The sequence below is a fragment of the Esox lucius genome, chromosome 17 (genome assembly GCF_011004845.1).
Source record: "Esox lucius isolate fEsoLuc1 chromosome 17, fEsoLuc1.pri, whole genome shotgun sequence".
NCBI classification, from domain to species: domain Eukaryota; kingdom Metazoa; phylum Chordata; class Actinopteri; order Esociformes; family Esocidae; genus Esox; species Esox lucius.
The window spans coordinates 25,390,839-25,407,994 of NC_047585.1; the positions used below are offsets into that span (position 1 = coordinate 25,390,839).

Below are 17,156 nucleotides of genomic sequence, written 5' to 3' on the forward strand. Positions count from 1 at the left end.
ACACCAGTCTGATGATCACACTCAGTTACTGTTTTCACAAGACTTAAGGTGGGCGGTCTCCTAACACACCCATACACAGAAATACAACCCTTCACCCACAAAGCCAAACATAAGAGCAGGATTTCCTGGGGCAGACCAAACAAGAGAGAAGCTCCTCCCACATAGGAAGCAATGTCACTCAAAGCATGCCCCACTCCCTGGAAGTAAAGAAGCAAGACCCGCCCCTGTCTGTCAGTCATGCAGCAATACCAGCATCATTCAGCAACCTCCTGAGAGGTGTAGAGGGAGAGAAGAGAAGAAGCCAGGGAGAGAGAGGAGGAGAGAGTGGAGGAGAGGGAGGAGGAGAGAGTGGAGGAGAGGGAGGAGGAGAGTGTGGAGGAGAGGGAGGGAGGTAGACAGAGAAAGAGAGTGTGTCTCAGGTTTGGACTGACCCTGAGTTTCCTCTCTCCCTTTCAGAGAGCTGACATGCAAACAGGCATCAGCCACAGGGAGAGAGAGGGGAGAGAGAGAGAGGGAGAGAGAGGGAGAGAGAGGGGAGAGAGAGAGAGGGAGAGAGGGAGAGAGAGGGAGAGAGAGGGAGAGAGGGATGGGGAGCTAGAGGAAGAGAGCGAGAGAGAGAGCATGAGAAAGTAAGAACCAGGTAAAGAGAAGGAGTAAGAGAAGCCCAAACTGAGTTACTGGTGCCTACTTACCCGTTTGAGTGGTCTATGGTCCATCAAGGGGCTTCACAGAAACAGCAAACAACACCGACGATTAGCACAGACAGACACAAACACACACAGACACACACACAAACACACACAGACACAGACACAAACACACTGGGTTGGAGCGAGGAGGGTTGGGGTACGGCCATGCTAGAGATATATAGTGATGTAGTGACAGCTGGTCTGACACCAGGATGTAGTGTGTATTAGTGATGTAGTGACAGTTGGTCTGACACCAGGATGTAGTGTGTATTAGTAATGTAGTGACAGTTGGTCTGACACCAGAAAGAGGTAGTGTGTATGAGTGATGTAGTGACAGCTGGTATGACACCAGAAGGAGGTAGTGTGTATGAGTGATGTAGTGACATCTGGTCTGACACCAGAAGGAGGTACTGTGTATTAGTAATGTAGTGACAGCTAGTCTGACACCAGGATGTAGTGTGTATTAGTGACATTGTGACAGCTGGTCTGACACCAGAAGAAGGTAGTGTGTATTAGTAATGTAGTGACTGCTGGTCTGACACCAGAAGGAGGTACTGTGTATTAGTAATGTAGTGACAGCTAGTCTGACACCAGGATGTAGTGTGTATTAGTGACATTGTGACAGCTGGTCTGACACCAGAAGAAGGTAGTGTGTATTAGTGATGTAGTGACAGCTGGTATGACACCAGAAGAAGGTAGTGTGTATTAGTAATGTAGTGACAGCTAGTCCGATACCAGAAGGAGGTAGTGTGTATGAGTGATGTAGTGACAGCTGGTCTGACACCAGAAGGAGGTAGTGTGTATGAGTGATGTAGTGACAGCTGGTATGACACCAGAAGGAGGTACTGTGTATGAGTGATGTAGTGACAGCTGGTCTGACACCAGAAGGAGGTACTGTGTATGAGTGATGTAGTGACAGCTGGTCTGACACCAGAAGGAGGTAGTGTGTATGAGTGATGTAGTGACAGCTGGTATGACACCAGAAGGAGGTACTGTGTATGAGTGATGTAGTGACAGCTGGTCTGACACCAGAAAGAGGTAGTGTGTATGAGTGATGTAGTGACAGCTGGTCTGACACCAGAAAGAGGTAGTGTGTATGAGTGATGTAGTGACAGCTGGTCTGACACCAGAAAGAGGTAGTGTGTATGAGTGATGTAGTGACAGCTGGTATGACACCAGAAGGAGGTAATGTGTATTAGTAATGTAGTGACAGCTGGTCTGACTCCAGAAGGAGGTAGTGTGTATGAGTGATGTAGTGACAGCTGGTCTGACACCAGAAAGAGGTAGTGTGTATGAGTGATGTAGTGACAGCTGGTATGACACCAGAAGGAGGTAGTGTGTATGAGTGATGTAGTGACATCTGGTCTGACACCAGAAGGAGGTACTGTGTATTAGTAATGTAGTGACAGCTAGTCTGACACCAGGATGTAGTGTGTATTAGTGACATTGTGACAGCTGGTCTGACACCAGAAGAAGGTAGTGTGTATTAGTAATGTAGTGACTGCTGGTCTGACACCAGAAGGAGGTACTGTGTATTAGTAATGTAGTGACAGCTAGTCTGACACCAGGATGTAGTGTGTATTAGTGACATTGTGACAGCTGGTCTGACACCAGAAGAAGGTAGTGTGTATTAGTGATGTAGTGACAGCTGGTATGACACCAGAAGAAGGTAGTGTGTATTAGTAATGTAGTGACAGCTAGTCCGATACCAGAAGGAGGTAGTGTGTATGAGTGATGTAGTGACAGCTGGTCTGACACCAGAAAGAGGTAGTGTGTATGAGTGATGTAGTGACAGCTGGTCTGACACCAGAAAGAGGTAGTGTGTATGAGTGATGTAGTGACAGCTGGTATGACACCAGAAGGAGGTAATGTGTATTAGTAATGTAGTGACAGCTGGTCTGACTCCAGAAGGAGGTAGTGTGTATGAGTGATGTAGTGACAGCTGGTCTGACTCCAGAAGGAGGTAGTGTGTATGAGTGATGTAGTGACAGCTGGTATGACACCAGAAGGAGGTAGTGTGTATGAGTGATGTGGTGACAGCTGGTCTGACCCCAGAAGGAGGTACTGTGTATGAGTGATGTAGTGACAGCTGGTCTGACACCAGAAGGAGGTAATGTGTATTAGTAATGTAGTGACAGCTGGTCTGACACCAGAAGGAGGTAGTGTGTATGAGTGATGTAGTGACAGCTGGTCTGACACCAGAAGAAGGTAGTGTGTATGAGTGATGTAGTGACAGCTGGTATGACACCAGAAGGAGGTACTGTGTATGAGTGATGTAGTGACAGCTGGTATGACACCAGAAGGAGGTAATGTGTATTAGTAATGTAGTGACAGCTGGTCTGACTCCAGAAGGAGGTAGTGTGTATGAGTGATGTAGTGACAGCTGGTCTGACACCAGAAGAAGGTAGTGTGTATGAGTGATGTAGTGACAGCTGGTATGACACCAGAAGAAGGTAGTGTGTATGAGTGATGTAGTGACAGCTGGTCTGACACCAGAAGAAGGTAGTGTGTATGAGTGATGTAGTGACAGCTGGTCTGACACCAGAAGAAGGTAGTGTGTATGAGTGATGTAGTGACAGCTGGTATGACACCAGAAGAAGGTAGTGTGTATGAGTGATGTAGTGACAGCTGGTCTGACACCAGAAGAAGGTAGTGTGTATGAGTGATGTAGTGACAGCTGGTATGACACCAGAAGAAGGTAGTGTGTATGAGTGATGTAGTGACAGCTGGTCTGACACCAGAAGAAGGTAGTGTGTATTAGTAATGTAGTGACAGCTGGTCTGACACCAGAAGAAGGTAGTGTGTATGAGTGATGTAGTGACAGCTGGTCTGACACCAGAAGAAGGTAGTGTGTATGAGTGATGTAGTGACAGCTGGTCTGACACCAGAAGAAGGTAGTGTGTATGAGTGATGTAGTGACAGCTGGTCTGACACCAGAAGAAGGTAGTGTGTATGAGTGATGTAGTGACAGCTGGTCTGACACCAGAAGAAGGTAGTGTGTATGAGTGATGTAGTGACAGCTGGTCTGACACCAGAAGAAGGTAGTGTGTATGAGTGATGTAGTGACAGCTGGTCTGACACCAGAAGAAGGTAGTGTGTATGAGTGATGTAGTGACAGCTGGTCTGACACCAGAAGAAGGTAGTGTGTATTAGTACCTGTGGCGGCATCGGAGCAGGAACCTCAGGATCTTGCGGGCAGCCTGGTTCTGTCTCTTAGTCAGAAGACTGCTGCAAGATGACAGACAACTGTCAGGGTGCTCTGGATGTATCTGTAGCTGCGGTTGTGTCAGTACTTTAGAGAGTGTCTGTAGCTGTGGTAGTGTTTGTACCATAGAGAGTGTCTGTAGCTGTGGTAGTGTCAGTACCTTAAAGTGTCTGTAGCTGTGGTAGTGTCAGTACCTTAGGGAGTGTCTGTAGCTACGGTAGTGTCAGTACCTTAGGGAGTGTCTGTAGTTGCGGTAGTGCTGCTGGATCAGGACTGCTGCTCTGCGGCTCTGTTGGAACTTCCTCTGTTCATGAAAACTGCGGAAGCGGCTCTGTATCAGGATGGCTGCCAGCGTCATCCTCTTATAAAGTGCATACTGAAAGACATAACAGTAGACTAGTGCATTTATGGTCAACAATTTCAACATAATGTACATTCAAACAATGTGTTATAGAATAAAGACGTAGAGATTGAGAGAGCGAGAGGGACACTACCTTCAAGGCTATCCATGACAGCTTGACAGAGAGATTGAGAGATAGGGTGAGACAGATAGAGTGAAAAGGAGGCAAAAAGAGATAGAGATGACAGGGAGTGAGAGAGGACATCCAGTCACAGTGCACCAAACTTGACCTGCAGTAGATGGTTTTTCAGAGTAGATCTGAGCTGTCCTGACTGAAAACTGTGCTGCATGGTGCTGATTGGAAAATGGGGGATGATATGTTCTTGTGATTGGTCTGATCTGAGGTGGATTTAGTAACTCTACCTGTTTGTATTTCTTATAGCAGCGCTGGACCACTGCTACTGTCTCTTTACGTTGCTCCTGGATTGGCCGGCCCTAGAAAAAAGATGGAGTTGTAAACACGGGCAAGACCAAGAGTGGACATATGAGCCAAGGCTAGCAGACCCCAATGTTTATAACCACTGGATTCTTTCAATCTTGTTGCAGTTAACAGACAGCAACATTTGTGTGAGGGAAAAGTGAGCAATAGAAAATGATTTGCAGTGCAGTGCATGCTCTGCTAATGCAGGGTGAATTCAGACATCCACCCATGTACCCATCCACACATTTACCCATCCACCCATGTACCCATCCACCCATTTACCCATCCACCCATGTACCCATCCACCCATGTACCCATCCACCCATGTACCCATCCACCCATTTACCCATCCACCCATCCACCAATGTACCCATCCACCCATTTACCCATCCACCCATGTACCCATCCACCCATCCACACATGTACACATCCACCCATGTACCCATCCACCCATATACCCATCCACCTGCGGACCAGGTGGGGGACCAAGAACAGCATCTTCTTTGGCTTTTAGTACATTTTAGTAAATGACGAAATTAGGTCGTTTTTATCCATACCTTGTACTTTCTGAGGGTGTTGTGGGCGTGTCTTGCAGCCTCATACAGTTCTCTTTGCTCTGCCTCTGTCAAACTGAGGTGGGCGGGGTTGGGGTCTGGGCAATCCCCTCTGAAAGATGCATGCAGGAAGGAGCTCCAATCGGCTGGCGAGGGTAGGCCTTGCGGAGCCAGGGGACTTTCCTGATCCTCGGGCCCAGAGACTGGGCTTGGTATGGGGCTTGGGCTGGGAAGCTGGTGCCTGGAGTACAGGAACCTGAAGGAGCAGATGCGATATGAGTGGAAGTGTTGGTTGTAACATACAATATCCCAGTCTCATGCAGGAAGAGGCCTGTTCTGCACTCACCGCTCCACATCACTAATGTAACTAGCCAACCAGCTGACATCACCGCTGACCCCAACTGACTCTGGGGGTAACGTCTGAGTCTCCTTGGCGACAAATCCTTCCTGTTTGATCCTGTCAGGAGTGGCCTCCATGATCTGTTCTGCCAGTGTCATCATGTTCATCTGCAGCAAACACCCACACCATAAAAATGAATGAAGCTAGTGCTGAGTAGTGTTAGGTCAATGGTCACATTAAGTTAAGCCCCTCCTACCTGTAGGTCTTCACTGTCCTCCTGGAAGGTCAGCAATTCTGCCTCCTCCCCCCTGGTGGATACGCCCCTTTGATGCAGACGATGGGACAGTCTCTCCTTTCCCAGGATCCTCCTGGCTAAACTCCGCCTCCCAAGAGCCTGCCGCAAGCTATACCTGCTGCCACCCCCTGACCCCCCTAACCTGGCCTGCAGGTGGGAGAGAGGGGGGTTGGGGGTGTGGGGGTTTGGGGAGTCGGAGCTGCTTTTAACAGTGTTGAGGGGGCTGAGGTTGGGCAACTCAGAGCGTGTGGGTTTCGGGGGATGAGATGACGTGTGAGGGGGCTTTGGGGAGTTGTCTGGCCATGGCTGGGCCTTCAGGCTGAGCCTGAGTCTCTTGGCTGGTGGAGTCTCTTCCTGGTTATCCTGTGGGCTCCTGTGTTGGCGCTGCAGCTGGGTTTGGCCCTGGTGAGCCCAGGTCTGAACCTGACCCTGGTCCTGGGTGCTCTGCTGGGGTTCTGTCCTGGTTCTCCTCAAGTCTGGAGAGACAAAGAATTGTGAGACAGCAATCCTCCTGGTTAAATACCAAGATGTAACCAAGGTAACCCCTTTTCACCTGGGGTAGAGGTGGGGGCGACGCTATCACGCTGTGGACTGGGCTCTGATTCGCGGCTCCATCTGTCCATCCAGGTGAAGGTGGGCGGATCCTGAGTAGGAGGAGCCTGCTGCAGCTGCTCCAGGAGCTCGGCCAACTGAGTGTGTCCCCGTGAGCGTGCAATACTGAGTGGCAGGCGGCCCAACGAGTCCGGGATGGCCAACGCTCTGGGGTCCCACTGGTACAGAACCAGAGCGGCTTCTGTGTGACCCAGAGCACAGGCCCACATCTGCCGAGCAGAAAGCCATTACCCACACAGCGGTCAATAAACACACACGTTCACGTAGCGCCGCCAACGCCCTCACACACTGTCCCTTACCAGGGGGGTGCAGGAGAAGTGGTCCACATTGAGAGGGTCCACTTCTAACTCCAGATCTATGCTGTCTGCATGTTTGGTGCTGAGGAACAGAGGAGTCAGGTTGGAGTCATATTCTAATGTACCAGTGTGCGTGTGTTTGTGTGCGTGTGTTTGTGTGCGTGTGTATGTGTGCGTGTGTGTGATTCTCACCGCCAGCGGATGAGTGTCTGTATTAACCCCGCGTAGCCCTGGGCCGCGGCCAGGTGCAACAGGGTCATGCCCCGGGAGCTCCGGCTGTGGATCAGCTGATTGGAGGAAACCCAGCAGGGGCGGGTCATCATCTTCTCGCACACCACCACCACGCGGCCTTCGAACGAACCCTCGGCTGGGGAGAGCTGGGAAGGGACAGGGGTCAGTCGATCAATCGAACAATAAATGTATTCATTTATCAACCGACCATCTGCGTTACCTGGGCCTGGTGGTCAGTTAGACCTCCTCCGCCCGTGGTGGATGAGCTTTCAGAGGTCTGATGGTGATTGGTTATCTCAGCCATCCTCTGTTCCATCTGCTCCAGACGCTCCAGAATGGACATCCTGAACTGGGTATCTATGGAAACACACAAGGGCCGCATTGTGATTGGACAAGTGGGACCAGCTGATTTGACTTGTTATAATAAGAGAACAACGTGGCCCGTTAATGTTACAGTGGTAAAGTAACTGCTTGCTGTTAGCTCTTTAATATGAGTCTGAACTGGAAATGTGTTTTTTTTTATATTCCACTCTCCTTAGGACACCTTCAAAGAGGGAGGTCACAGTCAGGGGTCAGACATCATTGACCACCTTGCTCAAGGACAGAACAACAGCATTTTCACTATGTAGGCTCTGGAATTCTATGTAGGCTCTGGAATTCTATGTAGGCTCTGGAATTCAATCAAGTACCCTTTCAGTTACTCGCCCAGTGCTCTTCCAACTCACACGCCGGCTGTCTCATGGGCAGGACAGACATGACATCCTCACCTACTGCACATGGTTGCAAGTCTGCTTCTGCTAGCATGGTTTTCTTTAAAAAAAAAAAAATACTGTATCCGTCAGACTCTTTCTCCCCTGTAAAAGTTCCCAAGAAGTTTAAGTAACAAAAATGTATGCAATTCCCCAAACAACTGAGTTCTTCTGAAAGGAAAAACCCAGGAGAACACAGTGGTTTTAGCCTTCTCCCAGTTGGAGATACTGACAAATCATCAAAGGCAGTTTCTTTTTTAAACAATTACAAAAATAAGGGCAAAGACTTCTGCGAGTTTTAACCACCTTCTGCTTGGCGTTATATGGGGAGATCATCATTACTCCGTTCACAGGGTGTCCTTTATCCCATAGCAAGAGAAACAGGCCGGACTTGGTTTAAAACATGAAAAACCAAGCTTTCTATGGCTGTTCGTTTGTATGTGTGTGTACTTGCGCGCGTCTTTGTTCAAATACTACTGCAGTGTTGCTGCAGTGCAGATTATGTCATCCCCACCTGCTGCTCTGTCTTTCTCCCCCTCCCTCTCAAAACGCCTCTCTTTCTTTCTCGCCCTCTTTTCTCTACTGCTCTCTCTCTCGGTCTCCCTCCCTCCCTCTCTCTGGTCCTCTCTCTCCGGATGCGGCACACGAAGGAGGCAAAGGGGGCAGGGTGACAGCTATGACATAAGAGCTCCTCCCCCGTAAAGCAAGTACTACAGCCAATCACAACGGAGCATACGGGCAGCCAGCTACTCAACACAGAGAGCTCATCTGAATGAACAGAAAAACAAACTCAACATATTAGCTTCCCAGACAAACGCCGTAAGGTCAGTGGGCTCCCATGGTCTGGTCACCACACACTGTTTAATACAGTTGGAATCAGTAGCGTAGATAGGTGGCTGAACTGATGCCCTGGAGTGGGACAAGCTCCTTATACTTTCAATACGTTTGTCCACAAACGGTGGGTAAACTGTCAAACCCCTGGTTTTGGTACCCACACATTGGATGGACAGACAGGTTAATCCTGTAGTCTGTCTGAATGAGTATGTTGTGTTATTAGTCTTCTGCCAGTGTAGCCTGTCACTAGTCACCAATGACTCAGGAACCACACGGACTCACCCTCCCAACTTGGACACAGGCAGCAAAGTGTTTCTGTCTGCATGTCTGTAACTACAAACCTGTGTGTCCCAATCAACAAACACATTTGTGTGGCTCGCTTGATATGTTTGTATGTGTGTTAGTCACTTTTCCCATAGTCCAGGCCCGTCAATCCTCCCCATTCACACCGTCCTCCCGTCCTCTGATGCCCCCGGGGACCCACACAGTCAGAGCCTGTCAGTGTCCAGGGAGGAAACCGTCCTTGCCAGTGGATACATGACCATTGCTGACGCTACACTTGTCCAATATTTATTGATATATTTGATATGATCAATTTGCTGGTACAGACAATGGCAAACTAGAATTAGATAGAGAAAAGTTTGAAGACTTTTGACCCACTTCTTTACCTAGTCTACATCCTAATACATTATTGTGATTTGAATAGTCAGAATAACAATGTTTTCTTGTTCAATCTTGAAGCTTGACTACAGTTAATAGTTTACCATAGGCTTTCAGCACATATCAGCCTAAACTCACTGCTGTGTTATCCACCACTCGTTATAAAATCAAAATACAGGCTATCACACTTTAAGCATTGTGGACGTATTTCAGAACGTACTCCCTCTCCTTTACGTTTATTAACTTAGTTTACAAGTTGTTAGTTAATTACCCTACATGTGGGCCTGTGTCTTTACAAAAAGTGAATTGGCCAGGCACAGAACGACAACAGAAAGTCCAAACGGATGAGCTAAAAGGACCATAGCCTACAGACCGTGTCAGACATTAGGCTAATTGAAGTCCTATTTTAGAAGTTGACAGTCAAAAAAGAGAAAGAGTGAGGAGGAAAGATAACGTATCTTTCCCAGCAAGCGTGTTAGCCTAATAATTTGACTGTAAATGTACATAACATTATCAAGCGGTTGACCATTTACACAGGTTATACCAGTGTCCCACGATGAGGAACTATGAGCAATTACCAGGTACATTATTGACAACGACAAACGCAATGAGCTCACGCATATTCCCGAATTATAGCCTACTACACCAGTCAGTGAAAGGCGAAAATGTGATAAACAAAAATCCTCTAAATCGCTCTAGCATCTCTGAGTCTTTCATTCCCCAAACACTCATTCCTAGGTAATTACACAAAACAACGACAGCTAAAAGTCAATTTAAACAGAATAGTATAAAGCTACTAACCGGGAAGCTCAAATAGTGCTCTTTGACACTGTCCTTCTTCTTGTGTTTCAGTCCTCTTTTAGTTTGAGGCGTGCGACGCTTGCTACCATGCAACAACAATATAACAAAGTGGAAGAGTGGAGAGAGGGTCTCTACCCTCCCCTTCCCATTTCGCGCCGTTTCTTTCCCCGAAAACCGTTAGGTGCGTAAACAGAAATGACGTTCAATCTCGTCTCGCCGCAGGGAAACAGACGCCCCTGGTTAAATATAGGTCCGCAAGCAACCGTCGTATCAGTCATTATCGCTGGGAGAGAAAATAATGAAACACAGAAGTCAGGAGCAATAGCTACAGTAGCTTGACCAGACGCTTTTTTAACAAAGGCACAGATGACAGTGAAGTCTCTCAGGCGTGAGTAGGTTATAATGGAAATAGGAAAGACATTATCAGTAGGTTAATAATCTCTTAGGTTGCATTCTAAAATGTTAGTAAATCATTGAAACCAGCCTCAATATGGGGCGACCGACCACTCTTGCTACGTCTTTCATTCGGTCGGTCTGGTCGAGATTATGTAGGGAGCGGCTATGCACAGAAATGGCGTCTATCCACAGCCTGCGCTGTGGAAATAATAATGAATTATTATTTGTCGATATTCCGCTTTGTACAGACTATGAGTGGACACTGGCAAAAATCCCATCACAATCGAAATGTAGCTGCATTAAGCATCCAAGCATTGTGGAGTGTTCTCTTTATGTAGACCGCAGTGGTGTCTTTCTGTAGACGCATTGCCGCACTGCCGCTCTTCTCTCTCCGTCTCTCATCTCACTCTCTCTATCTCTCTCTCTTTCTCTCCCTCTCTCTCTCTCTGTCTTCTCATTCTCTCTCCGCAATGCGGGCGACAGAACAGGCCACCTTCTTAGCGTATCCATCACATAAACTGGAGCGAAAGGATTCAAATAAACGCACGTCCTAAATTAAAGGCATGGCAGAATTGAAACACCTTGTTTCACAGGGTAGCCTAGTGTTTCCAAAAATTCAGAAGGGTAAATGGGCTTGAGGGAAAATATTGGCAGAGAAACACTAAACACAGTTAATCCATCTGAGGAGTTTAGAGTCAGAAAATGGCATTGCCATTCCAGAATGTCAAGAGTATGTTGTAAAAGTTGAAAAGAACTGCAATCACAGACTCAGAGCATAAAGTCGTCCATATGGCACCTGTACATTTACTATATAATGCCTCTCTCACAAAGGTTTCCTGAAGGGAATAGTGTAGAACACATTTTAGATTTTATTAAACAAATAACAACAGGCAGTGGACAATGCCTTTTGGAAAACACTTCTCTTAAACCGAGTGGTTCAAGGCTAGTTGTGCTGCCAGTACTGAAAGGAACATCTATTTTCCTTTCCACTGTCACCAGGAAGATTAAAACCCATATCCCATGTCCAGTGTAACCAGGTAGATGAAATACACACGTACTGTCCATTGTTACTGGTAGATTTGAACCCATTCAGTCCAGTGCTACCATTAGATTACAACCCCCACATTCTGTCCAGTGCCAGCACTAAATTAGAACCCACCCATTCTGTCCAGTGCCAGCACTAAATTAGAACCCACCCATTCTGTCCAGTGCCACCACTAGATTAGAACCCACACATTCTGTCCAGTGCCACTACTACATTAGAACCCACACATTCTGTCCAGTGCCACCACTAAATTAGAACCCACACATTCTGTCCAGTGCCACCACTACATTAGAACTCACACATTCTTTCCAAACCTTTGAATTCAGCCTTCCATGTTGTCTGTGAGTGTCAAACGCCACTAATATATGAAACTCATACAACACGGCCTTTCATAAAAGAACACACTTTTTATCAAGCAGAGTGTCTGTGGCATTGTCCATGGTGCTGAAACAGGCCTGTATCATACTCACCATCCAGGGATAACCAGTCGTGTTGTGAGGAGGGCAGGGCTGGCAGGTCTCGAGCCTTATACTCAAACACCACAGAGGAGGAGATAACATCTCCACCCAGAGCCACTTGAAGCATCACCAGACCTGTGTCATGGGCTAGGACACACACCCAAACAAACTGGGATTAGTATTACAACCCTGTTTCTAAAAGTTTGGACGCTGCGTAAAATGCAAATAAAAACAGAATGCAATGATGAAAATAGTACAAAGACAACATATCAAATTGTGAAACTGAGAAATGCTATTGTGAATTTGCCCATTTGAATTGGATTTTTTTGCCCATTTTGAATTTGATGTCAGCAACACATTTCAATAAAGTTTGGACAGAGGCATGTTTACCACTGTGTCGCATCTCCTCTTCTTTTAACAACACTCTGTAAGCGTCTGTAAGCTTAGAAGACCAAATTATTTTTGAAAGTGAAATGTTTTCCCATTCTTGTTTTATAAAGGATTTCAGCTGCTCAACAGTTTGGGATCTCCTTTGTCGTATTTTTTGTTTCATAATGCACCAAAGGTTTTCAATGGGTGACAGGTCTGAACTGCAGGCGGGCCAGTTTAGCTCCCAGAGTTGTTTTACTATGGAGCCATGCTGTTGTAATATGTGCAGAATGTGGTTTGGCATTGTTTTGTTGAAATAAGCAAGGCCTTCCCTGAAAAAGACGTCTGGATGGTAGCATAAGTTGCTTCAGAACCTGTATATATTGTTCAGCATTAATGGTGCCTTCACAGATGTGCAAGTCACCCATGCCACGTGCACTGATGCACCCCAATACGATCACGGTTGCTGGCCTTTGAACTGTGCACTGATAAGAAGCCACATGATCCCTTTCCTTTTAGGCCAGAGGACGCAGCGTCCATGATTCTCAGAAATCATTTTTATTTGTCAGACCACAGGACAGTTTTCCACTTAAATGCCTCAGTCTATCTTAAATGAAATGCATCATGTCTGGATCTTGTTTCTATATGGTTTCTTATTTGCATGGTAGAATTTTAACTTGCATTTGTGGATGCAGCGACAAACTGTGTTCACAGACAGGGGTTTTTCGAAGTGTTGCTGAGCTCATGCAGTCATTTCTCTGGATTCTCTGTATCTTTTCATGATATCATGTACTGTAGATTGAGATCCCCAAACTCCTAAAAAACCTTGCAAAGTTTGCAACGTAAATAATCCTTCTTCAACTGTTACACTACAGCTACGGAAGAAAAAAAAAAGTCCTTTCCACAAATGTTGAAAAGGAAAGTTTTGAGTGAGGAACAGAAGCGTTCAATTTGCAGTGATCTCTTAATTTTAACCCTTCTGTTCCTCACTCAAAACCTTCTTTTTTGAATTTTTTGGAAAGGAAAGAAAAATGTGCAGTGGTCTTATTTTTTCCTGAGCTGTATTTGCCCAGGCAGTCTTTCACAGAGTGGTGAACCCCTCCCAATCATCCCTCTGGGATGCTCTTTTTATACCCAATCATGTTAGTGACCGGTTGCCAATTAACCTAATTAGTTGTGACATTTTTTGTATTAAACAACTGTTTTTGAAATGTATTGCTAGCATCAATTTCAAAGTGGGCATGTATTTTTTAAGGAACAATAAACATTTTCATTTTCAACATTTGTGTTGTCTTCGTACTACAGTGAATATGAAAAGTCTACACACCCCTGTTAAAATGCCAGGTTTTTGTGATGTAAAAGAATGACCTATAATGTAACAATTCAATTGAAAAACAAACTGAAATCTTTGAAGGGGGAAACATGAAAAATAAAAACCTTACAATAACCTGGTTGCATACGTGTGCACACCCTCTTATAACTGGGAATGTGGCTGTGTTCAGAATTAACCAATCACATTCAAATTCATGTTAAATAGAAGTCATTACACACCTGCCATCATTTAATGTGACTCTGATTAATCACAAATAAAGTTCAGCTGTTCTTGTAGGATTTTCCTGACATTTTCTTAGTTGCATCCCAGAGCAAAAGCAATGACCCGCAGAGAGCTTCCAAAGCATCAAAGGGATCTCATTGTTGAAAGATATCAGTCAGGAGAAGAGTATAAAAGAATTAGCATTAGAAAAGCATTAGAAATACCATGGAACACAGTGAAGACAGCAATCATCAAGTGGAGAAAACATGACACAACAGAGACATTACCAAGAACTAGATGTCTCTCCAAAATTGATGAAAAGACAAGAAGAAAACTGATATGGAGGCTTCCAAGCGGCCTACAGCAACATTAAAGGAACTGCAGGAATTTCTATCAATTACTGGCTGTGTGCTACATGTGAAAACCATCTCCCGTATTATTCATATGAATGGGCTATGGGGTAGGGTGACAAGACAGAAGCCTCCAAGCCCGGCTGAAGTTTGCAAAAACAAACATCAAGTCTCCCAAAAGCATGTGGGAAAATGGTCTGATGAAACCAAGGTTTAACTTTTTGGCCATAATTCCAAAAGGTATGTTTGGTGCAAAAACAACACTGCACATCACCCAAAGAACACCATATCCACAGTGAAGCATGGTGGTAGCAGCATCATGCTTTGGGGCTGTTTTTCTTCAGCTGGAACCAGGGCCTTAATCAGGATGGAGGGAATTCTGAACAGTTCCAAATACCAGGCAATTTTGGCACAAAACCTTCATGCGTCCGTTAGAAAGCTGAAGATGAAGTTCATCTTTCAGCATGACAACGACCCAAAGCACACATCCAATTACACATAAGCATGGCTTCACCAGAAGAAGAATAACGTTTTGGAATGGCCCAGCCAGAGCCCAGACCTGATTCCAATTGAACTTCTCTGGGGTGATCTGAAGAGGGCTGTGAACAGAAGATGTCCTCGCAGTCTGACAGATTTGGAGCACTTTTGCAAAGATGAGTGGGCAAATATTGCCACGTGAAGATGTGCCATGCTAATAGACTCCTACCCAAAAAGTGCTGTAATTAAATCAAAAGGTGCTTTAGCAAAGTATTAGTTTAAGTGTGTGCACACTTATGCAAGCAGGTCATTGTGAGTTATTTTTTATTTTTCCCCCTCAAAGATTTCAGTTTGTTTTCCAATTGAATTGTTCACATTATAGGTCACATTAAAGGTGCATTCTGTTTTAATTCCATTTTACATAGCATCCTGACTTTTTTGGAAACAGGGTTGTACAACAAATGTTGCAGACAACAAATACATTTGAGTGTATGCATGTGTGCGTTATCTTAGCAGTAGCAGCGCAGTACTGCTGGGATTATGAGTGTGTGTGTCTGTGTAATTTGTGTGTTACCTGGGCAATAGCAGCGCAGTACTCCTGGCTGTATGAGAGCAGCTGGGACACTGATGTGGTCAAACAGACAGTTGTACTCACTACCAGTCTCCAGCCACGGACCTGTTATCAAAACCTTTACCCCACCCTGAAACACACAGACACACACTAAATTACACACATAAATCATCTCACTCTGAAACACACATACACACAAACTTTAAAAATTGTTTCACCCCAACCTGAAACACACATTAACTATAAACATGCTTCACCCCACCCTGAAACTCCTCACCAACTTACAAACATGCTACACGTCACAATGAAACACACACATACAGTTGTGTTCAAATGTTTGCATACCCTTAGAGAATTGGTAATATACAGCTCCGGAAGAAATTACTACGGCAACTTTTTCAAAAAATTCGAAAAGGAAGGTTTTGAGTGAGGAACAGAAAAGGTTAAAATTAAGAGACCACTGCAAATTGAACGCTTCTGTTCCTCACTCAAAACATTCCTTTTCTACTTTTTTGGAAAGGAAAGAAAAAGGTGCAGTGGTTTCTTATTTTTTTCCCGGAAATGTATGTATCCTTTGTAAAGAAAACATGAGTGAGCAGGCAAAACACTTCTTTTATTTCTTCTGGGATTCACAATCAACTGCAGGTCATAACAGAATGGAACAATCATAAAACAAAACATGGCAACAAAGAAAAAAATGAACTGTCCCCTGTTCAAAATTCTGCATACCCTTAGTTCTTAACACTGTGTATTGTCCCCTTTTGTATCAATGCATGGCGTGCAGTCTTTTGTACCAGTTGTCTATGAGGCCCCGAATTCTTGCAGATGGTATAGCTGTCCATTTGTCTAAGCAAAATGGCCTCCAGGTCATGTAAAATCTTTGGTCGTATTGCATGAACCACACGTTTGATTTCTCCGCGGAGTGGCTCGATGATATTAAGGTCAGGAGACTATGATGGCCACTCCAGAACAGTCACCTTTTTATGCTGTAACCACTGGAGGGTCAACTTGGCCTTGTGCTTGGATCATTGTCGTGCTGGTAAGTCCAAGAGCATCTCATGTGTAGCTTTCATGCAGAAGAATGCAAATCATCTGCCAGTATGTTCTGATAACATGCTGCAGTCATCTTGCCATACATTTTCACAAGATTCCCCGTGCCTTTGAAGCTCACACAACCCCAAAACATCAGTGAGCCACCACCATGCTCCACAGTGGGGATGGTATTCTGTTCACTATAGGCCTTGTTGACCCCCTCCAAACATAGCACATATGGTTGTGACCATAAAGCTCTACTTTCGTCTCTTCACTCCAAATTACAGTGTGCCAGAAGCTGTGAGGCGAGTCAAGGTGTAATCAGGCATATTGTAACCAGGCTTTTCTTTGCATTGGTGCAGTAAAGGCTTCTTTCTGGCAACTCGACCATGCAGCTCATTTTTGTTCAAGTATCGTTGTATTGTGCTCCTTGAAACAACAACACTGTTTTTTACCAGAGCAGCCTGTATTTCTCCTGAGGTTACTTGCAGGTTTTTCTTTGTATCCCAAACAATTATTCTGGCAGTTTTGGCTGAAATCTTTCTTGGTCTACCTGACCATGGCTTGGTATCAAGAGATCCCAGAATTTTCCACTTCCTAATAAATGATTGAACTGTATTGACTGGCATTTGCAAGGCTTTGGATGTCTTTTTATATCCTTTTCCATCAATATAAAGTTCCATTACCTTGTTACGCAGGTCTTTTGACAGTTCTTTTCTGCTTTTTAAAATCATCAGAATCAGCCATTGTATGCAAACTTATGAGCACAACTGTACAAAAGCTTACCCACATGCAGTGATGTTGTGTGTACGTGTGTGTCTGTATCAGTGTCCAGTG

At 45.3% G+C, this 17,156-nt stretch overlaps 1 long non-coding RNA gene across 9 annotated transcripts in view; it reads right to left on the reverse strand.

Moving 5' to 3' along the window:
* LOC106024722 overlaps positions 1-17,156 on the reverse strand; it is an 80,445-nt gene that overhangs the window by 7,332 nt on the left and 55,957 nt on the right. For 7 of the 9 annotated variants that reach the window (XR_004574663.1, XR_004574658.1, XR_004574662.1 and 4 more), the window contains exons 9-21: positions 15,291-15,417; positions 11,999-12,133; positions 7,264-7,400; positions 7,005-7,189; positions 6,816-6,894; positions 6,458-6,725; positions 5,866-6,380; positions 5,616-5,776; positions 5,273-5,525; positions 4,658-4,729; positions 4,389-4,409; positions 4,125-4,270; positions 3,846-3,917 (exon numbers count right to left, since the gene is read on the reverse strand). This is a non-coding gene — a long non-coding RNA (calmodulin-binding transcription activator 1). Of the gene's footprint in view, positions 1-692; positions 724-3,845; positions 3,918-4,124; positions 4,271-4,388; positions 4,410-4,657; positions 4,730-5,272; positions 5,526-5,615; positions 5,777-5,865; positions 6,381-6,457; positions 6,726-6,815; positions 6,895-7,004; positions 7,190-7,263; positions 7,401-11,998; positions 12,134-15,290; positions 15,418-17,156 lie in introns of all 9 variants that reach the window. The other 2 variants (XR_004574664.1, XR_004574665.1) reach the window with 2 other exon arrangements.